We start from the raw sequence: 24,572 nt of genomic DNA on the forward strand, positions 1-24,572 counted from the left end.
ATAAAGATATACATACATACATACATATTGTTTTTGTTGACTCTCTTCTCCACTTACAGAGCTAGTTTACTGTTTTTCTTTGAAATAAATATTGAAAAACATATACTCCACTGATGCCTCAATTAATGTCATTTTATTGGTATTTATTTTGATTATTAAAACTTAGCAGTAGCTGCTGCATTTCCCACCCTAGGCTTATACTGAAGTCAATAAGTTTTTCCAGTTTTCTTAGGTAAAATTAGGTACCTCGGCTTATATTCGGATCGGCTTATACTCGAGTATATACAGTAAATTGGCTTTTCACTCCAAATGCATTAATGTTGAGTGTTTTTTCTTGCTTTTTTTGCAACAAAAAAAATTCTGCATCATCACTAATTATCGGCTGTAGCCTTAAGGTTTGCTTTCAGTGTAACAGGATCCTACCATGTAAAAGGGCCACAGACCATTTTTCCTCCTCTACCAAACTTCACTGTCAACATCATGCATTCAGGTAGGTTGTATGCTCCTTGTATCTTCCATACCTAGACTTTTCCATAGCAGCCAATCAGTGGTTAATTTTTTCAAGCCAGCTGCAGGTTGAACACTGAAAACAATCTTCCTTTTAAAATGATCCATTCCCCTTATCAGTCTTACATGAAACTATTTTGATATATGACATTTATCAAGACAAAAAAAATCACATGATCAATCTCATGTCCTAAGTATCTGTCTGGTAGGAAACTGCAGAACAATCTGCACCACTATTCCCACTGGGCCTATTCACATGACATCTTTAATATAGAACAGCAATCAATTTATACAATAATTGCACATTTCTTTTATGTTGAACATATATGAATAAATTGTAATCCTAAATATTTTTGTAATAAAGTTTTAAGTCTGTTATTCCACTGTATCTTCCTACATTTCAACTGCAGTATCCGATCACCCCTCTTGAATGGGGCATTACTTGTTCAATCACAACAACTTTATATCACCTGCAGGGCCGCCATCAGGGGGGCACAGGGGGGACAGTTGTCCCGGGCCCGGGCGTTTAAAGGGGGCCCGGCCATGCTAGAGTTTTTTTTACCTCGGGCCCCCTTCAATCAACTCCGGGCCCTGTTACTTCCATTGCCGGCGTCCGCTGTTATGTCCCGAGCTCACCGCTACATGTGCGCTTTTATAAGGTTGCGCCCTGTGCTCACTGACGTCACACGCACGGGGCGCAACCATATAAAAGCGCACATGTAGCGGTGAGCTCGGGACGTAGTGGAAGATACAAATGAAGCCGGAGTTGACACAGATGAGGAGCTGGGGGAAGCAGAAGGATGCTGGCGGCGGTGGCGGCGGTGGCGGCGGCGGCAGCAGAGGACTGGAGGATACTTGGGGGAGCTCTGGGGAAGGTGGAGGATGCTTGGGGGGACCCTGGGGGAAGGTGGAGGATGCTTGGGGGGACCCTGGGGGAAGGTGGAGGATGCTTGGGGGACCCTGGGGGAAGGTGGAGGATGCTTGGGGGGGCCCTGGGGAAAGGTGGAGGATGCTTGGGGGGGGCCCTGGGGGAAGGTGGAGATGCTTGGGGGGACCCTGGGGGAAGGTGGAGGATGCTTGGGGGGGCCCTGGGGGAAGGTGGAGGATGCTTGGGGGGGCCCTGGGGGAAGGTGGAGGATGCTTGGGGGGGGCCCTGGGGGAAGGTGGAGGATGCTTGGGGGGACCCTGGGGGAAGGTGGAGGATGCTTGGGGGGGGCCTAGGGAAAGGTGGAGGATGCTTGGGGGGGCCCTGGGGGAAGGTGGAGGATGCTTGGGGGGGCCCTGGGGGAAGGTGGAGGATGCTTGGGGGGGGCCCTGGGGGAAGGTGGAGGATGCTTGGGGGGGCCCTGGGGGAAGGGGGAGGATGCTTGGGGGGGGCTTGAAAGAAGCAGCAGGATGTTGGGTGGGGGAGTTGAAGGATGCTTAGGGGGCCCTGGAAGAAGCAGGAGGATTCTGGGGGGGGGAGCGTCAAGAAGCAGCGGAGAGCGGGCCATTGTATGGGAACACTGGGGGAGGACCACCAATGTTTTAGGGGGCCCTGGGCTGGCTAGCAATGTATTAGTGGGTCCCTGCCACTAATGCTAAACGCAACCCTTGGCCACAAATGTTTTAGGGGGGCCCTGGCTACCAATGTTTTAGGGGGCCCTCTCTACCAATGCTTGTGTATCCCTTGTATTGATGGTGGGGCCCAGAAATTTTGTTGTGAGGGGCCCCGTGATTTCTGATGGTGGCCCTGATCACCTGCATTGTGTCTCTGATCTACAAAATACCTAGGCACAGGAAAATCTGTTTTTTCTTCATAGATGACCAATATTAGGATTTGGTCACAAATTCTTAGTGTGGTTTCTCCAACACCAAGACCACAAGGACATCTAAGGGCACAATTCATGGGAATTCGTAGCTCAGGTATAAGTATCTCATCACCATATTATCATATTACAATTAAGGACCTGACTTGCCCCCCTTCTATTCAGTAACAAATGCAACTCATGCATTTTTGTAAAAAACTTTGTACGATAGCTTCAAATGTATACTGTCAATTTAAATATAATTATCTTTGATTCTAGGTAGTGTTTTCACTGTAATCCACTTTGTGTTGGTCAATAATAATAATCCAACAGTAGCTTGGTGCTGTGTTTATCTCCTATGACAATTGACACAAAGTTTTCCTTCTGTAGAGTCTGTCTGAGGGAGCTATATTGTACAGTCTATCCCAGTGTCACTGCTGCTGCACAAGTTAGATATATATATTAGTTACCTGTATCTCAGTACCGTGGCACACTTACTACTGAGATGTGAGACAAGCAACTTGTTTGGGACAAGTTCTCAGCACTGAGCTAGTGACTAGGAATGACACTGGCTGGATTTCAGTCAACTTCCCAAACTGCACATGGGTGATCTCTGTCACTGTCTTCCATACAGCATCCACACATACTCTGGAGTTTAGCAGAGATCTCTAGCAACTCTCCACCCATCAGGTCCTCAGATCCACTTTCTTCCTTTCACTTCTTCTCCAGAGCATGGCCTTCAGGGATCTGTACTCCATTCATTCCTATTACTATAAATACTGCTGCAGATCTCATTGTAACAGTGAAAATCCACATAAAGCAAGGAAATAAGCTTATTTTCAAAGAAACCAGCTGGGCTACAAGTACAGGTACTGTAGCTCCACCAGGCCACACAATGGGAGTCATTTATCAGTACTAGGCAGTAACCCATGGCAACCAATCAAATTGTTGCATTCATTGTCCTACCTGTATCAGCCTAGAAAAAGCAAATCACTGATTGCTATGGGTTACTGCCCACGGGCAAATTTGCCCAGTGTTGATAAATGAGCCCTATAGTCTGCAGAAGAATAAACAAGTTCTACCTCAGACCAACCTCCCATCCACCCTGTTCACATATTTCACAACCGGACAATTTGCAGAATTAGTACCTGCCTCAAAAAAAAAAAAAATAAAATGTAAAACAGTTTGCTTGAGCATTGGATTTTGTTTATCCTCACTGTTACTGACACTGACTGTCAGCACCTTCTATAGATACGTTATACAAAGGAATAAAGGATTCATGCTGACATATTATATAGCAATTTAAAGACAATAGAAGCCTTTCATAAAGAAAAGAACATAATACTTTGCCCATTTATAGTAACTGTTTGTTTTAAATATTGCACAGACAATATATAAAATAATGAACATAAAAGGCTTGTTTTGAGCCTTAAAAAGATGTATCAAATTATTATATGCATGACTGCCATCTATTATAATGTGCCTTGTACAGATGCCATCTTAGGTATTAGTAAGCTTATTCAGAAACAGTGCTGTGGACATGGGACACTTTATATTGGTCTTGCTTATTTAAACTACACCGTAAATCACCAGAGTGAATCAATGCTCAGGAAACAGCCGCCTTGCCGTTCCAAAATCTCATTAATCATAATGTTTTTGTTGACAGAGCTATTATTCTGATGAGAGAGGCTCCAGATTGTTATCCGAGAACTTTTGTACAAATCAGAGGTCTGCAATATGGTTAAAGGAGCTGGAAAAGGTATTGTAATAATCACACATAATTACACAGAAATTACTGACATATGCAATGCACTATTATACAGGTGTAGGCGCATAATTATAAGATGTGTTTATATATGTAGATGGGTATTTTTGTGGGCGAATTGAATTATCAGTTTAACAAGAACTAATTTGGTCCCTGGGAAATTATAGGGAAAGAATACAAGCAGAAAATTAGCTGATACTTTTTTTTTTTTTAAACTCAAAAGAAAATGCAGAAAACCAACATTTATCATTGTTAACTCTCTGCTTGTCAAATTTAAATTATGACAGTATATAACAATATTTTATAGAGTACACACATATCATAGATTGTTAGCCTTTTTTAAAAGTACAACTTAGACATATAGACATTTATATATAATTGCTGGCTTCTGTTATTGGGTTTAGTGTGGCTAAGAAGCATAGAAAGCATATAGCTGGCTCTATGGGGAGGAATATGATTCATTAAAACATATTGCCATTGATTATTCTGTAATACAACCTGATTTTCTTCTAATTTAAATTTGATTAAATTAGTTGCATCAGCCATTAGTACCCTATGCTGATTCATCTGATATATACAAATCAACCGTTACTACACTTATTCTGGAGAAACATAATTTCCAGAGGTATGTAATGCTTAATTTACCAGCAATAGTACTTACTTGCTGGGTATTAGTGAAAGAGCTGCAGAGGCCACTATGTTTCCTTCTGGTCACACTGGGCTGAATATGAATGAAAACAGTACTATAACCTGTTGTAGGATTGTGCTGCCACCAGCCCAGTGTTACTGACAGAATCAGACAGGACACTCAAGTAATGTTAGAGTGTCAGCTGAGGATAGTGATACTGGGCCAGGAACATTTTTTAAAGAAAGAAAGTGGTGACTAGGCCCCAATCATATTATGACATATTGTGGCCCTAAAGATTTCATTATGCACTGTGGCACCTGTATATCATGACAGAATCATGATAGACACTGGTAGCCAGGGCCCCCTAAAACATTGGCAGCCAGGTGTTATGTTTTGCATTGGTGCTAGAGCAGGGACTCCCTAAAACATTGCTGGTCCTCCCCCAGTGTCCCCATACTATGGGCCGCTCCCCACTGCAGTATCCTCCCCAACATCCTTCAGCTCCCCCCAGCATCCACCTAACATTCTCCAGCTCCCCCCAGCATCCACCCAACATCCTCCAGCTTCCCCCAGCATCCACCCAACATCCTCCAGCTCCCCCCAGCATCCACCCAACATCCTCCAGCATCCCCCAGCATCCTCCCAACATCCTCCAGCTCCCCCCAGCATCCACCCAACATCCACCAGCTCCAGCACCCCCCAGCATCTTTACAGTTTTATCAAGTGGCATGGTATTCTGCACATCCAGCAACCAAACACAGCTCTGATTTAGTAGTAGGCAATTACCTTCTCATAGAATCAAACTTTTTTTTATGTTTGTGAAAGATAGACCTTGATATTACATATTAGCTCACTCTAAGGAATGGTAGCATTGATATACCTCCAAATACACCAGTTAATAAATAAGTATTAGGACAAATAGAAACAGAAGACTCTGTCTCCGTATCAATATACTGTATATTTCTGATCACAATCCTATGTTCCTATTATTTACTGCTGAAGGGTAATTCTATGTAAAACTACCATCCATAGTTTTGGAATGTTAACAACAATGTAAAAGCAAACTTATATATTAAAAAACGGCTGTATTGGCAGTATGGGAAAAAATTGGCCAAAGTCCCCATGGTAACACCATCATAATTAATGAGAATTGCTCTTTTAATTACAGGTCCCAGAAATTAGAACACCTCCATTACTTTGAATAAAAAACTGCCCTTGTTGTAAATTATTTGCTTTCTTAATTTCCTTTCAAAGGCTCATTTGCTTAAAAACAGGCAGCAATTGCTAATTACAATCTGTCTGCAGCATGGTCATTAACTCTTTTCTCAGCAATGGATAAACATATGCGCACACAAACACATGTATATATATATATATATATATATATATATATATATATATATATATATATATATATATATATATATAAAAGATTTTAAAAACTTGAACCTGACACTCTTATTCAGGTATAGGATCAGTTATTCAGAATGCTCAGGACCTGGGGTTTTCCAGATAAAGGATCTTTCTGTAATGAGGATCACCATAGCTAAACTCTGCTAAAACAAACTTTTTAAACAAGTAAATCATTTTTAAAATTTAGAATAATTTGCTTATAATTGGCTCTATGGGAAATGGCCTTACCAAAATTTGCAGCTTTCTGAATAACAAGTTTTCTACCAGGTCAGATGGTTTGGAAGAAATCAAATCTAACAAATGTCCCACCAATCATATAGTTTTGCATAAAATACTTTTTGCCTTTTCTTTTAAATAGAAGATATCTATGGTTTTTATTATACAGGCCAAATTATCAAAATGTTTGTTAATGAGAGAAAAAACAAAAACACAAGTGACTTTTCATGTATTTTTCTCTAATGCTAGCGATTTAAACTGAACAATTCTGTTTGCGTTTTGTAGCTGAAAAAAGTTGCACATCAGAATTACATTGTTCCATTCATTTTTACTTAGGCTGAAAATCTTGAAAACTGGGAAAATAGATAAAGTTATTGGTGGCTAGTGATGAGCAAATTTTTTTGCCAGGCATGGATTTGCAGCAAGTCTCCGCATTTCACCATTGGCTTGCAAAACTTCTGTGAAAATTCACCGTGAAAAAATTCTCAGCATGGAAATTTTTTATTGTCGCGCATCAAATTGGGCACGGTCGTGTCAAATTGTGCGTGGCGCATCAAATTGGGCACGGTTGCGTCAAAAAGGGCGCGGTCGTGTCAAAAAAGTGCAGGTGACAAAAAATTTACACAGACGACAAAAAAAATCGTGCGACAAATGCGTTTCACAAATTTACAATATAAAAGAATATAAGAAATCTTGGGAAAAAGTTTGGGGAACGCTGGTTTATCTGATGTTTTATTAGCTTAGTCGAATTGCAAAAGTTCAAGTTTTTTTTTAGATGAAGTTCAAAGTTGAATAAACCCATCTTGTTTAATTTTCTCTAACTATATAGATTTATTTACTTCTAGTTTTGTTTGGATTAGTTTAATTTAATGTTCCTACTTATTTACCTATAAATTTACCTATAACTTTGTGTGGATACTATTGAGTTTTTCTTAACAAATAGTAGTAGAAAGGGATATAATGTGGGTAGACAATAATTCCAAAGGATTAATGTGAACAAGTTTAGTGCTTATCACTGTAGATCTGTAGAACCTCCCAATAAATATCTGAAACATACTAACATACCTGAATAAATATTTGAAACATATTAACAGTGCCCCCACCCCTGTTTTTAATAAAATCACATCAATAATTGCATAGATAAGTAAAACCTGAACCAGTTGCTAATTGTGCTTTGTATTTAATTACCAACTGACGGCAATAAAATAAAATATGTGACATCCTCTGTTTGATGTCAACAAATACCCCATACTACACTGAGTACAGGTGCAGCCAAGCCTCTTTACCATGTTGTTGCATTATGTCTCTTCAGTTGGCGCATGGTCTGTGGAGTATTCTATTGTGTTTTTCTGGTAAGTCCAAAGACTTACCAGCAAAACAGGATTTAACCCTGAAAAAATTGTGTCTGGACAAAATGTGAAAAAAACCTTTAGGCAGAACTCCATTCAATAGGGGTATGTAATGACAGGGCTGTGCTGTGCATCCTGTTGCTGCTCTCTCTCCATTAAGTTCCACAGTTAGTTCTTGTCCACATGTATCCATTAACTATAGTAAATACTTCATATAGTATTGCATAGTCATGACCCCTATACTTAAGCAAAAGAGTTATCTTCTGGAGAAGTGCTGTACAACTGGTGGCCCGCGGGCCGCATGACCATCCTCTGTGTGGCCCCCCACCTGTCTGGCTGCTTTGATGGCTTTAATGGTATCAGTACTGGCCCCCTGCATGGTTAACACCTCACCTCAGGCTGTAAACGCCCTGTATTGTTTAAAAATGTAATCCACTGTGTTGTTCACACCTTTTAATCCCTGCATTATTCACCCCCTGTAGTGTTCACACCTCAGGCTCAGGCTGTAATCACCCACATTGTTCACCTATTCACACCTCAGACAGACTGTAGGAGCAGTAGAAACCCACAAATAAACCCTACACACTATAAAAAGAACATATACTGTGGTGGTACTGCAATTAAAAAGTTTTTTTAATATATAGTTATTGTGCAGACTGTAGGAGCAGTGCCAGCATTTTGTCACTGTATGCTGCCTGTGTGTGCCATACTCTGCCTGCCCTATGCTGCCTGTATGTGCCATACACACAGGCAGCATAGGACAGGCAGAGTATGGCACACACAGGCAGGGTAGGGAAGGCAGAGTATGGCACACACAGGCAGGGTAGGGCAGGCAGAGTATGGCACACACAGGCAGGGTAGGGAAGGCTGAGTATGGCACACACAGGCAGGGTAGGGAAGGCAGAGTATGGCACACACAGGCAGGGTAGGGCAGGCAGAGTATGGCACACACAGGCAGGGTAGGGCAGGCAGAGTATGTCTAGAGTCTGACTGTACTTTGCACCTCGTGTCATATAAAAATCTGGAGTGACTTTCAGTGCCCTGCCAACAAGGCACAGCCCCACAGCCCTCCCCTTTGGGCTTTGTTTTGTCTACATGCAGGCAGGGTGTAAAGTGCAAAGTATATGTCAGAATGCACCTGTGTTTTGCACTTTGCATTCTACTCTAAATATCCCTCACATCCCTCATAAAAAGAAGAAGGACTAGAAGAAGGACTTCTCAAATTTAGCAGTGCTGATTTCCGCAGCACGTATAAGCCTCATGTTTTTAGAGGAAAGCACCATTAGGACTAAGAGACATTAATCAGCCCTCCTAACCTTCCTGATTCCATTCATTTTATCACAAAAGGAGCTCTTCTCCTATTGTGCAGTGTTCTGTGCTTGCATTGTATAATAATTCCTGTGTATTTCAGACAATGTATTAGAAAAATAGCTGCAGTGCTTTTTCATTTAAACATTCTGGGAAGCAGGATGTATTTTGTAATAAATTGTTGTGGTACAATGTCTGATTATAACAAATTATGGTAAAACCTTAAACCATAGGTGGAAGCACTTTTTTCATATTGATTTATGTTGATAATAGTATCCAAATTACAAAAAAATGTTTTTGAATAAATGATGGTAGGTCAAAAATATATCTATAAGTCCATGCAACACCAAACAATACAGTAGTTTTTTTTTTAGTGCAACTGTTCCCCTAACACCTGTATTTACATTATGGAATTTTTCGTTTTCCAGAGGGGAGTTACAAAGTCGTTACACCAAAAAGGCCAAAGAAGCTTCTTGAAATACCACATTTAATTATTTTTAAAGACTTGACTGCACCTGTTTATGTGGTCCCATAGGAAACAATGGGCCTCGCATCAAAAAGATTATGAGCACATCAAATAAGCCGCGGTCACATAAAATATTTAGGTTTTGCTATGACAAGTATTGAGGTTTTTTTGTCATTTATTCATTAACCCACCATCAGAAGGGGATTGGAGGCCATACCAAATCACCCTATTATAAACAGTATAGTCATTACCCTCTGGAACTGAAAATATTTATTCTAGGATGTAGGGTTTCTTTAACACCAGTGTTGCTCTATTTTTGCCTCCAAGATTTGGGATAAGAAAAGAACCCAAAGTTTGTACCTATACATGTTACTCTACCTAGACCAGTGAGAGGAATTCTATGTATTTGAAGATAATATTTATTTACTATTTATTTTTTATCTATCATTATATGGTTTAAATTTAACAATTCAATTACTATTTTATTATTATAGTTTGTGAGCATGATTCCCTTTCTTTCTGCAGATGTTAGAGTACATCGGTATGAATGATCCTACCCTGCAATTCAATTCAGTTTTGGATGAGTTACTGAATCACTCTGAAAGAGAAAAACAAAAGCAAAACTAGTGCAATACGTACAAAACTTTCTTTGTGACTAAAACGCTAAAAGATTTTTTGCGTTCTAATTTGGTGCAAAATGTGCAAATATATTAAGTGAATCGAACAATCAAAAGTGCTTATACATCAGCCCAATGCAGTGTATCACACCCACACGATGTGTCCAAAGTAAATGCTCACCAGATTTGATTAAATTTACTTTGGACACATCGTGTGGGTGTGATACACTGCATTGGGCTGATGTATAAGCACTTTTGATTGTTCGATTCACTTAATATATTTGCACATTTTGCACCAAATTAGAACGCTAAAAATCTTTTAGCATTTTAGTCACAAAGAAAGTTTTGTACGTATTGCACTAGTTTTGCTTTTGTTTTTCTCTAATTCCATGAACTTCCATCAACACGATTACACACATCTGAGACCCATCTAAAAAGGGAGGGTTGTTCTTATGAGGAGGCAGCACACGATCCCACAGTTTCTACTATATTGAAGATTTGGTTTCAAAGAACTCCACCAAGAAGCGCTGAGTATTTGGGGGATCACCCTATTAACTAGTATAATTTTGAATTGTTTAGTCCATTACCCCTGTCCTGTTGCTGGATTAAAACTCCTACCATTCTTTAACATTTAATTAAGGGCTAAAACAAGGGAAGTTGTAGTTCAGCAATACTGGGGTCCCAAGGTTAGGAAACAAAGTTCTGTTAAAGAGGTGCATGGGACGTACTTCCTTAGAACTGTTACCTTCCTCATGTTTTTGAGGTTTACTGTTTTGCTAGTTCCTGACATTTACACAGAAATTTGAAACAAATGAGAAATTTAATGCTCATTTTTGTCGTGAAATTTCTTTGGTCTCCCTTTTAGTTTTTAGAATGCATATTAATAATGATAATGCTTGGTTGCAGTTTCTAGCAATGTTTATACATGGCTATTAAGGCTGTATTACCTATGAAAGTGTAGTGGTTAGAAAAAAATATGTGTACAGTGTTCTTCAATTATTTATAAGCATTACAGTAACAATAAATCTGGTGTATGTTTACTTGTTACAAATGGCATAATTATCTTTTCAAGCACTGTACGTGTAAAAGCTAGACCTACAGATGAAGCGCTGGGTATCCCAAACTTAACTAGTTACAAATGGTATTGGAAAAATGGTAATTATTTTTACAAATTTGAATGATCTAATTAAAATAGAGTCTATTGGAGATGGTCTCTGGATAACTGATTTCCAGATATGAGATGCCACAGCTGTAGATATGAGATGCCACAGCTGTAGAGAAATAGACACAGATATACATAGATATACAACATACTGGCTAGGTAAATAAGTCCCATAGGTCTGGTAGAACAGATCACTATGACATGGAGTCAAATTACAGTGCGGATGTTGGGAAGGAACTGTAGTTTGCTGGTCTTTCTGTTCCACCATTCAATTGTAAATTTGCTTATCACTCATGTTTCCCAAACTGACTACCCTGGCAAGCTGATTCAGCTGGGACTAAAACCACAATTCCCAGCATTCTCAGTGGCCAAAATGGTGAAAAATTAGGGAAACAATAGCATAAAAATTAAAAAAAAAGTTGTTTAGAACATGGAAAACCATTTTACTAGGACATAATGCTTAGGGTAAGGAGAATGGAATTGGGGTTGTTGTCTTAAACAGCAGCAACCCCTGTAGCGTTCCTGACAATATAGTATACTAAGTAGGGTTCCCACCTTTTCTGGAAAAAATCCCGGCCTTCGTATAGTTTCTTCCCTATTAATAACATGGGGAGCAAGCATCATTTTTACCAGCCACATGGTATTTATGTATGTATGTATGTATAACTTTATTTATAAAGCTCCACAAGGGTACACAGCACTGTACAATTGTACAATATACAAAATTACATACAGGGAGGATAAGTGTTAATAAATACAATAAATAAGTATAAATACACAGGGAGTATGTGCCATGTGGTATGAGGCACAGTAGGAAGGAGGTCCCTGCCCCATAGAGCTTACAATCTAAGTGGTAACCCTAGTATCAAGATATAACTGCCTGGCCCAATTATCATCAAATAGCCATCAGCAAAGTCAAATTATGAACAGAACAAGAGCAGAAACCACAAATTTAGTTAAACATAATATGATAAACATAATCATGTTGGAACGCAACAGGATCAGAGATCTGCAGTATATTTAGACATGCAACTGGTAATAGTCCCACAATTTAAAGGCATGTTTGCACTAAACATGATGTGCGTGCCAAAGTGACAAACTTCATCCCACCGTGAAGGCAATATGCAAATGACATGTGATATAATTGTTACAATATATGAGCATGCACGTATGACCCTACAGAGAGACACTACCACCTTCATAAGTTCTGACAAAAACTTGGTATGAGCCAAAAATCTTTAGCAAATTTCGCAAAAAAAAAAAAAAAAATCCCCGATGACTAAATATTTAACAGCAAATCCATGCCTGCCAAAAAAAAATCACTAAACCCAGGTATTACAATTGAAAAAAAAGTCAAGAATACTTACAGAATGCAATGTTAATAGAATTACTATTGCAAAATGTAATGTTGCTTATTACTGCAAAGTATGTTCTGTACAGCAATGGTAAGCTACAAATGGAATAAGCAGAAGTGGGGCTTGAGAGTATAAGGGAGCAAAGGCAAAAGGAAGAATTTAATTGATTACAGGAGAAGGGAAGCTTCGGACCCTTATACCGAAACCCATTATCCAGAAAGCCAACTCCAATAAACTCCATTTTAATCAAATAATTCACATTTTAAAAAATGATTTCTTTTTTCTCTTTAATAATAAAACAGTACCTTGTAGTTGATCCCAACTAAGATATAATTAATCCTTATTGGTGGCAAAACAGTCCTATTGGGTTTAATTACTGTTAAATAATTTTATAAGTAGATTTAAGGTAGGAGATCCAAATTACGGAAAGACCCCTTATCCAGTAAAAACCCCAGGTCCCGAGCACTCTGGATAACGGGTCCCATACCTGTATTTGAATTATGTTTTTTCATTATCTATTGTCATCAATGAAAATGTGGTAACGACTTAACCTTACAAAATATCTGAAAATATAATAGATATCATATATTAGACATAAGATATAAATACTTGCATCAAACTTAGCTTGCTTATAGCCTTATGTCCCCCTATGCCTTTCTCTATATTTTGGCTGCTTCCAACTTCTTTATAAATAATAATAGTTTCCAGGAGGTACCACATTAAGGCACTCAGGTTTACTTCTTAATTTTTTTTTATTCTTGTTTTATGTTTTTACAACCCTTGCAATATTTGCAGTAGAATTTCCTATTTGTGTTCCCTTTGGCTTTCAACAATAATTGCCTGATCTTTTGTAGACTAATGCATCAAAGAACATTTTGTTTCAAAAATAGTATTTGATGCTCAGACCTGCTTTTAGCGCAAAAAAACAAAGAGGCTTGTCTCAGGACAACACCAACCTTATTTAGGTGTTTTGTAGCCTTATAAAGCTGGGTGATTTTTTTTCTTTTCATGGAATTCCCATTTGAAATTTCTCAGCAAGCTTGAATTTGCCTTTGCAATCAGGCAGTTACTTGTTTGTCTCTGTGTACCCAGCTTAAAGTTGAGAGTAATCAACCTGAGAGATCAGCTAATTAACATCTTTCCTGATTGATGAAGTCATTATCTAAAAAGAGGAACATGAGAGGTGACATGCATGAGAGTCTTGCATATTTACATGTGGGATATTAAAAAAAAAAAAAGCTTTACTGTATATACCAAACTATTGAAGGGGAACAAGGATAACAAATATGATTTTAATGGTGAGTGGGTGATTGATAAACTTCCTTGTAATTACAATCATCCTTTATACCTGTTATTTCATAAAGTGAGAATATATGAACAGTATGTATAAGGTCATAGTATCATTCCTAGTGTGTTTTCAATTTAGTCATTATGAGGCCTATTCCCACCTGTGCTTTATCATTTGTATCCCAAATTCCAGCCTGGCTGCTTCAGGAATGATATTTGAGCTGGCTAACATCTAACCTCAAGATAGTCCACCTTTTTCTAACCATGTATGTATCACATAAGATTGTCTCTATTCCCATGTATAAAAAGGGGGTCTGAATTACACCCTCAGACACACACCTAACAGGACAACACAAGCCTCCCTGGTTGCCCAGTCTTGCTTCCCCAGTCCGCCCCTAGTTACTGTTGGTATAGGGCTCCCGTGCATCCTACAGGTGTCATAGAGCTTACACTGTGATACCATATGTTATATTGGGAGGAATTTCTGTTTGGGTGCTGAGGGGATTAATAAGAAGAGGTTGCATACCTTGGTTGACCCTTGGAAGTTCTCCTCCTTAGCCCAAATGCTCTGCAACATACTTGAGATTCTCTGGATCAGCCTACCAGCTGCTACTACTCCATTATGGTAACCCATAAGTGAAACCCCCACCTCATTTTCAGCTGGTCTGCACTTTCCCTGCTACATATGCATCCTTCCTAATTCCTCCCACTAGTGATGAGCGAATCTGTCCCGTGTCGCTTTACCATAAAATTTGCAAAACGACAAGAAAATTTGTGAATGGCGAATAATTCGTGAAACACATTTGTTGCACAATTTTTTTGTTGCCCGCATCTTGTATTTGTCGCCCGCGTCTTTTTTTGGCGTGACTGTGCCCTATTTTGACGTGATCGTGCCCATTTTTGATGCGACCACAACCTATTTTTTGACGAGCGACAAATTTTTCAGCTGCAAATTTTCTCTGAAGTTTTGTTTAACTTTTTGCCAGTGCTGAAATGCAGAAATTCACTGTGAATCCATGCCAGGCAAAAAATGTGCTCATCACTACCTCCCACTATTAAGATTCTATATGCTTAATTAAAGGTATGAAGCTCCAGTCTGTAGATATGTGAATACATCCTCCTGTATCTGTTTAACTAGTTAGGGTAAATATCAAAATTTTGCATAGACATGATTAGAAATATTTTAGAGAAGAACTCATGTAACAAAAGGACGATACTGAATGAAGACATTTGAAAAAGAGGTTATAATAACTAAAATATTAGGCAGGTGCTTTGGAATAAAGGTCCAGCAGAAGTAGAATACCTTTTTTGTTCTATTAAAACTTTTTGTACATTATGAGACTTCTCTACGTGCTCATGTGCTTTTTTTAATTTTAATTGTATCACTATACATATATCACAACAATTGAAATGCTTATAAAAATATACTTAATTAAAACAGCTGCAGATGGCATTTTCTTTAACAGATGTACAATTGCGTTCATTTTGTGTTTTTCATTCTCATTATAGCACATTTCAAATGCACACTTCATGATCTGAAATAAATGCAAATGTCCTACCAATTATTTCAAGTGAATAAAAAATGCAGTTTGTTACATATTCAAATGTTATTTAGAACAAAATGCAAGTCCAGATTACTTAAAAACAATATAGAATAACGTGGTCTTGCAGACTAAAAGTTCTGTTTTGGGTCTAATTATTAAGTCACGAAAATATCAATTGCCAATTTTTGGACGTGCGGTGAATGTTTCCATGGCAAATTTTTTCATCCGTTTTGCAAAACTATCCGCCAATGGCGAAACGAGGAAATTCACAGCGAATCCATGCCTGGCGAAACATTTCACCCATCACTTCTTGTCATCCAAGACATATGATTAATAACCCAGTTTGGTTTGGTTTTAGTTATAATACAATTTTTTCCCTCCTTGTATACATCTTTTGACTTTTACTTTCTACTTCCCAGCAAGTCGGGACTTGCACACCCTCCCTCCCACCCTTCCCATCCTATCCTCCCCTTTCCTAAAAGAATAAATATAAGAATCATATTTGGTTGATAATTGCATACTCTGTTGATGTAACCATAAACAACTCTATGAACCACTGATTACAATGTCATGTAACATGTCATGTTCAATAAAAAAGTTAAAACTCAAAAAAAGAAAAAAGTTAGCTGCTTCCATTTTCAAATTTTGGTCTAAATATGTGCCAGCCTGGTTATCAGGGTTGGAAGTAGGGGTAGGCAGAACAGACAGCTGCCTAGTAGTGATGAGCAAATTTTTTCGGCAGGCATGGATTCGCAGGGAATTTCTGCATTTCGGCATTGGCGATTTGTTTCTTGAAAATTTGCCGCGGAAAAATTTGTCATGCAGAAATGTTTTTTTTTGGCGCGTGTCAAATTGGGCGCAGTCGCATCAAAAAGGCCACGGTCGCACCAACTATAGACTTCTGTATAGTCATAGTAGCTAGGAGTAAGGCTATTTGGATGAAACAAATGATTGAATAGTAATATATAGTTTTTCAAACTATATTTAAAATGTTTGGGAGACTATTTTGTAACTATTTCTGTTCATGTTTATTTTTTTTAATCATAAATGTGACTTCCTATATAATACTAGATATCTGTCACAACAATTGAAAACGTTTTTAAAAATATACTTAATTAGTACAGCTGCAGATGGCATTTTCTTTAACAGATGTACAATTATATATTTTGTTATCAGAACAACACATTTAAAAATATGCGCTTAATGATCTGAAATAAATATTAATGTGATACTCCATATTTTAATTGAAAACACAAAAATTGTCTTTTGGTATGTTTCCAGATTTTATTTTGAATTAAATGTGAGCCCTTGATTACTTTAAAATAAACTCGTAGGTTTAAAAACCAACCACTGACTATTTGACTTTTACTGGTTTGTCTTGGAATATCCATTAACATACATCTAGTAAAAAGCTTCATGGCTGACCCTATAACTGATACATCGTTTTCCGTGTAGATTGTACTCTTTTACAAAAGTCAGAAAAAAATATTCAGAATGCCAATTATTATATAAAAAAACATGAAATCTGGTACCTGGAAATAGAAGGATCTGTACTCTGTATCACGATCCCCACCCCCCCCCCCCCCCCCCCCCAATAGGCCTTTCCTTGCCTGACTATGGATGATCAAAGGAAAGTAAATCTGTGTCTAAGCAGAGAGATCTTTACAATAATAATACCATATTTTTATGAAATGGAGAAACTCCTCAAGAATAATAATTGAGCAAAAATAATTTACTTATACTTTATCATATTTTTAGCATTGGATGTTTTGTTGAATGTTAATAATTTCGCCATTGGCAAATTTTTTCGCAAAACTACTGAGAAAAAAGTACCAATTACATCAAAAAAGTTGCAGCCGTGTCAAAAAATTGTGGTTGTGTCAAAAAAGGCCTGTACAGTATGTCAAAAAAGTCATGTGGTAGCCATCTTAAGCTAATTTTTATGAAGTTTTGCAAATTTTTTATCAAAGCAAAATGGGACAGATACCCTTATCATTAGTTTCAAAAGTAGACAGTTTTGTGAGTCTGAATGTACACTTGGGCATTTGTGTGCAAAAACAATAGACTTGACCTTTTTCAAGACACTGCTGCTCTATTACTTTGTAAATATATTAGTTTACTGGTTTCCAGTGCTTGTTAAAAAAAAACAAAAAACTTTTATTCAGTCTCCAGAGTGATTGAAGACTAGGGATTTTGATTTAGCTTATATATAACTATTTTGCTTATGGTCTACTCTCAGGTACCTAGTACCTTCTTTCTTCTTACCCAGCTTGGACCTAGCTACTTGGAACCCTTCTAGCTTCCTAGTTGGAGCCTCAAGCTGCTTAGTTAGCTACCCTAATCCTACCTCTCACTCCTACAATGAGCTATCACTAGTCTCTCCTACCACTTCCTTCTCCAATGAGGCCTGGGCATGGAGATCTTCCCTATTTATAGACTAGGGAACCCTTACACCCATGGCCAACTACAGAATTACAGGGAAATACTTTCACCTGGAATGGGAAACAGTTTCTGCTGTAATGCTGTAGCCTTTAAAAACTGAAAGGCTCATAGAATATTCAAATAAAAAATGTTGGGTGCCTTGCTTTTAAATTAGGAGACATTAAATCCTACATTAGATAAAAAAAATATAAATCTAATTCATTCAAAACACGGCAATATAGCGTAATGCAAATATTTATTTTAATTTTAAACCTGGCAGAAAAGATATATAGCGTTTTACTAAAAGCAAACAGCCCTAAGCAAACTTAGTAAATTACAAATAATAAATGCGTTCCCTAATTTTAAGAAGGATACAATGTAAAATCAAAGCAGCAATGGAATACATTTGTTTTAATTGCTGGTATAGCTTCTAAAATGGAGAGTGATTTATTGTGACTCAACTCTAGGTTAGTCATAACCAGGGTTATAAAAGCAGTGTGCAGTCAATAACTCTTCCAACAAAAGAAATAAAATAACAGATTGGTCCGATAACATTTATTACAGAATGAATGGGGGCAATGCTTGGCCAAGCATTGACTGATGACCTATCACAGAGGTATTTCTAGTGACCTTATTAAGGAGTCACTAGAGTGGCAACATACCAGATGGTAACACACCAAGAATAAAAAATGTCATTTAAGATCAAGCAAGGCTTAAAGACTAGATAAAATATAGTTTATAGCAAAGAAATATATTCAATTAGTTAATAAAGTATAGTAATAAGACTGAGATTTTTTGCCAATTAAATATAGAGGATGGCATATTCATAGACTGAGATCTAATTTATTTTTGAAAAGTTTAGTATTTTCCTAATTTTATAAAGGATACAAAGGGCCAGATTATTACAGCTGTATAAAATGTTTTATTCCAAAGACAATGCAAGAAAGTGGTATAAATTTGTTATTTATAAGCCATGTTATCACAATGTAGCACTGTCCATGACCATTTCTAAAATCCACAGGCAGAATTTATTATAAAGTTAAAAGTGGTGATACTTTATAAAGGTGTGTGCTTTGACTAATTCAGAAAGGTAAACCATTATGTTATATCAGCTTAGATCTGGAGCAATACATTAATATCAGTGGGGCAAGGACAATGCCTTGAGTAAAATTACTGTAAAAGCATTGTAATAGTAAACGGTATTCTTTACTAAGGTATAAATGTTGAATAATTTCGTAAATTTACAATTCCATTACTCCACCACAATGAGGTTGTCAATGAGGCATGTTTTTTTCTAATTTGAATAAACTCTCATGTTTACTTATTTATTAATATGGTAAGACATTTGAATAAAGAAACTTGAATATCTCAAATTTAAGAGTTTACAAAACTTGAAATACTCAAAAATCTTAAATTGAAAATATGGCATGACTCCCACTGACTACTACATAAGCTCACAAGCTTTTAGATACCAAAGTTTTACATTCAAGTTTTAGGGGCTTTTTTGCACTTGAATAACAGACATTTTAGTTTCTGAACCATAAATCAATTTTTATGAGTTTTATGGTAAAAAAAAGTGAAAGTGAAAAAAATTCAAACATTGATAAATAACCTCAACAATGAAAAGGTTAATATAAATTAAAAGTAAGTCTAAAGGCATTCTTTTTAAGTACTTACTGCATATCTAAATTCCCAGATCCCTGCTTGCTTCTCTGAGATATGGTGCTGGCAGCCTACAGCAGTGTGAAGACTCCAGTGACATCACTGAAATCTCTCTTCCCTTCCTGTAGGCTGCCAGTGGCAGCCTTCCTATTCTCTGAGCATGTGTATAACTTGATCCTGTCTCCTGTTCTGAGCTACAAATCCCCACCAGCCAATCAGAAGCGGATCTGGCAGAGGGGAGGGGGGGAGGGAATGAAACACATGTGCAGTATGAAGCAAGGAGGGAAAGGAAGGGAGAATACCTTTTTAGAGATGGCTGCCTGTTCTAGAAAATGTGAAGTAAGTGTGACTGAGTAAATATTTGATTAGGTGAGCCAAAAGTGTGGCGTTTTTACTAAACAATAGGAGGACTATTGGGCAGTATGCTTTTTAAATTTTGACTTGCATTCTCCTTTAAGTGTGTAAAAAAAGTTTAAACACACTGCATCTTACAAATAAAAATTAAAATTAAATACAACTAGGATGAACTCCATAAAGGTTGCTTTCTTGTATGAAGAATATAAGCAGGAGGAGATCAGTTCATAGTATTAAATTAACAGATAAGACAGACAAGCATGCATATATACAGTATCCTTATTGTCTCATAATGTGGCAGCTAGATTAACATATGTTCATTTTATGGAATAAGCAAAAGATACCTTGGATGTTTTATTAAAGGGATCAGGAAACTTACTGTGCTCGAAAAAATATTGTGTAGAATATTGGATAGAATTCACAGCACCATATTAGAATAACTATAATAAATTCAATAAATTCATAAATCAATCAAGCTATTCAGCATAAGTTCACATATTCACATGCTGTTCGGAGAGCTTTTCCAGGCCTAATTTGATGCACAAATATGAGAAGGCTACTATCTCATTCCCTGATCTAAAGTTTGTAGGTCACAGACTCATGCAAAGCCTGTTTTTCCTGTCAAAACATTATAATTGTACATTGCCATTATTGTTCTGAATGTTCCTTCAACAGTAAAAATGCCATTGCTGGAGATAAACCCAGCTGTCTCCCCTCCCTCCACATATACTAATCACAGATGAGCTAACTAGTGACATTTTGTTCACCTTTCACATCAAATCATCACATTCTTTTTTTGGTCCTGTTTCGGTAATAGCTGAAAAGAGACAGTATAGGCGGCATTTCCACCCTGACTACCTCCTCCTTGGAATAATAAATATTGTAATCAAGCAGTCTTGAACGAAAAGGGGGATTTGCAGTTTGACTGTAATGTCCTGCTATTATTCACACTCATGTCCCAGGAAATAACTGATTTGGACCACTGAGAGACTCTGATTGAGGCATGTGTTGTAGCTCATAGATTGTAAACTGAAGTCTCTGCGGGAGGCAAGTTCATGGGGTCTCATTAATTTTAACCACTGTAATCTGTTATCATTGTTCTGCCTATAAAGATAAGCACACAGAAAATATCACATGGCCACACACAGATGGCGCAAATAGCACTAACAAGAAAACAGAAAAAGGCCATTTAACTTGTAGCATTTTATAATATGACAGAAGTTTGTTCGACAATGGAATATTTGTACTATTAAAAGGTTTTTTTTTTACACAAATGAAGGCCTAACTGAAGAAAATCAAAATAGAAAAGAGCAAAAACATGTACACTTACCAAATGTATTAATTACCAAATATTTTTAAAATTGATATAAGTGATCAAAATTTAGATTGTTATATCCTTTATTGGCTGATTTAGTAGATGTTCTGTCTTACCGCAAAACTAATGATAAGTCTCATACCAAATACATAACCTTTAATATAGTGTACTCTGGACTCTATTGGAAAAATCCGTTTTTCTTTGCATGCGTTTTATATAGCTTGTGAAAAACAGTGAAAGTATTTAGAGATCCATCCACCCAAGTCATTACTTCTGTGCCAAAAAAATGGCACCTGGTTTGCAGATACAAGCAATTAAACTGGTAAAGGGGATACATATAACTAAACTAGACTGTTAAGGTTGGGATTGTTTCATCTAACACAATCATGCATTATAAATACATGAAAGGACATTATAGGCACATACATTAAAGGAAGAGAGCTTTCAGTGCAGGTGGTTATTCATGGCGAGGGCAGTGAAGCTGTGGAAAAGAATTTTAACTACGTGCACAAAATTCTAGATGGGTAGTTAAATATTTCTTATAACTTCTCTGCTTTTCCAAAAAGAAGATATTAACGATCTTACAATACATTTTTTTGCATTTCATGAAATCTGTAAAATGTGCCATCAATCTTTATAAATAGGTTGACTTGGGAAAAAACTATTTAAAAAAAATAGTTAAAGTTGCATTAAATGGGTATCAGAAAGAGATATTATGATTAAAATAGCATTTCTAAATATACAGAGGTGGAAAAAATGTCCACTGACCATTTTATAATCTCGATGCTTTATTAATAGGCTTCAGTCTTATTATTCTAACAGTATGATTATAGCTAATTGATAAGTGGTAGCTATGGTTACAGTGCCATATTAATTTGCATCTGGCTACCAAAGCTGGTTTTAAAAGAAATTATAACCTGAACATTATCTATTAGTATAATGTAGAGAAGTGCACAAGCATACAATATTTTTCTATTTTGTTTACACTTTGATGTATCTGTCTCTTTCATTTTCTGTTTTCCTTTTTTACAAATAAACAACTTACTTATGCTAGCAATAATTGTACCTCTATACAGTCATTCACTGGTCTTAGATTCTGCAAAAGAATTACTAAAATAGGATCAAACACAAAAGATAACTGGCTTACAAGTTGTGATTTCTAGACAAACACAGTAAATCAAGCTTTCAATAAAAAGTATTTACTTCATATTAATGAAAACAAAAAAACTTTCTTTTAACCTGACAAGCTCCTTACCTTTGATAAAAGCTGGATCTACAAAAGTCTCAAGTGAGATTAGAGGTGGCAGGTACATAGCCAGGATTTATCAAAAAGCTAAATTTATTAGGCCACTTGATGCCTTGGTTGGTGTCAGGGTGAAATATGTGTCTGTTGCATTGCAGCTGCCCTTAATATGTTGTAGTCATAAATTTTATAGCATTCAATCCTTGTGTAATTGAGTGTTTGTCTGGCGATACTATGAAAAAAAGAGATGGACATAAGAGTCAACAACCAGCATAAGCCTTAGAGGGTAACCTTGACTTGTTTGTTTTTTAAATACTGTAGCTTTTGCAAGATTCCATAGTTAAAAATAAACACTACGAATGTTTTTTATAATGCACAGACCCCCATATTGGTACTCAAAGCTTTTTCCAGTTTTAGTAAAGCACAACTACCACTCAGATGTTTGCTTGACCAGGAATAAAATTGTGGAATGATAGTCAAGACTGTTTGAACTGACCTGTTTAAAGTTTAGTGTTCCTGTATGTCCTTGTAGACAAGTTTACTTATTTACTGCACAGTAAAAAAAAGCAAAGGCATTCTAAATAAACACCTAAAACAACCCTCCTATAGATATTAACTATGCAAAAAGCCATATAAAGAAATAGTTTTAAAAAAATGACTGAAGCTGAGACCAGAGGAGATAATAATATGCAATTACCATGATAATCCTGTATACATATATCAGTACTTAGAGATTTAATATAAAGGGATAAATTATTCCATATATAATAGACACAAATGGTATGGGAAACTTTAAAGCATTAAACAAACGTGAACAACTTCCTGTTGCCAGCTGTTAGCCTATTAAATCTCACTACTTAAACAATTAATGATTTTATATTCATAACATAAAATACTTGTAAAATGTAAATCAAAATGCCAACTATAATATGGATACTTTCATGACAACATGCCATTTCAAAACATAGGTATGTATAGTGAATTAAAACTAAAACAAGTCCAGTGTTTGCCTAGTATACATTTTGGCTCCTTTTTTAACAATATGACGCTTCATTTACAAAGTGCAGAGCAGGATACAAAGTGCACAAAAATACACGCAAATTTCCACATTTATCATTCTGACATGCATGTTAGGGAGTGCTCGTGTGCACAGGGCGCAAAAGAACCCTGTAATTACCACCTGCCATAGGGAAGATGGTAAGGACAGGGCTGCCTTGTGGCTGCCATTGACCCTGGGGTCATCCTTATGGATTCTGTGTACCATATCTGTGGAACCTATGATCCCTATTTAAAGGAGAACTATACACCTGGGTGCTAAAATCCCACTAACTATACCTGCCTTGACCCCCCCTCACCTCTCCCTTATTGCATAGCTCCTAAGGTTAAATGCTCTCCCTATCGCTAACCCCTAGTTAAAAATGTAGAGTTGTGCAGCAGCGTATCTGGGCAACATCTTCCTAGCAACTGAAGACACTTCGGGTCTAACCACCGACACGGACCCTGCTTGCACATGCACAGTTTAAGCAGATTTCCAGCTACCACCAACTGCACATGCGCAAGTAGGTTCGTAACGGCAGTGAGACCCGAAGTGTCTTCAGTTGCTAAGAAGATGCCGGCCAGGTATGCGGCTGCGCTGCTCTGCATTATTAGTTAGGGGTTAGTGATAGGGACAGTTTTTAAAATTAGGAACTATGTGATAAGATAGAGGTGAGGGGGGTCAAGGCAGTGATAGTTAAAGGGGCTTTTAGTGCCCGGGGGTATAGTTCTCTTTTTAGCCCCTTTTTTTAGGAGCGATGACTTTGTTTATACCCTGAATGGCTAAGCAACTACTGTCATCTCCACTGAACTCTGTAAAATGTTTGAATATCAAACTAGTAAGTTTACTTGCATATCAGTAAAGGGGCATATTTATTAGAGTGTGTTAGCCAACATCACTGGTGATGTTCTCATAGCAACCTATAAGCTGGAAAACAAAAAAGAGATCTGATTGTTTGCTATGGGCAACATCACCAGTGATGTTGGCTTACACACTTTAATAAATATGCCACAAAATGTATTACAAAATATATATCTGATCATCTGGAATTTCTTGCTCAAGGCATTGCAAATAAACCATGTTTGAACTGACAGAGGTTTTATGTAAGGAGAAAATCATTCCCTTGAATTAATCAAT

Source organism: Xenopus tropicalis, chromosome 2 (assembly GCF_000004195.4).
Source record: "Xenopus tropicalis strain Nigerian chromosome 2, UCB_Xtro_10.0, whole genome shotgun sequence".
Lineage (NCBI taxonomy): Eukaryota > Metazoa > Chordata > Amphibia > Anura > Pipidae > Xenopus > Xenopus tropicalis.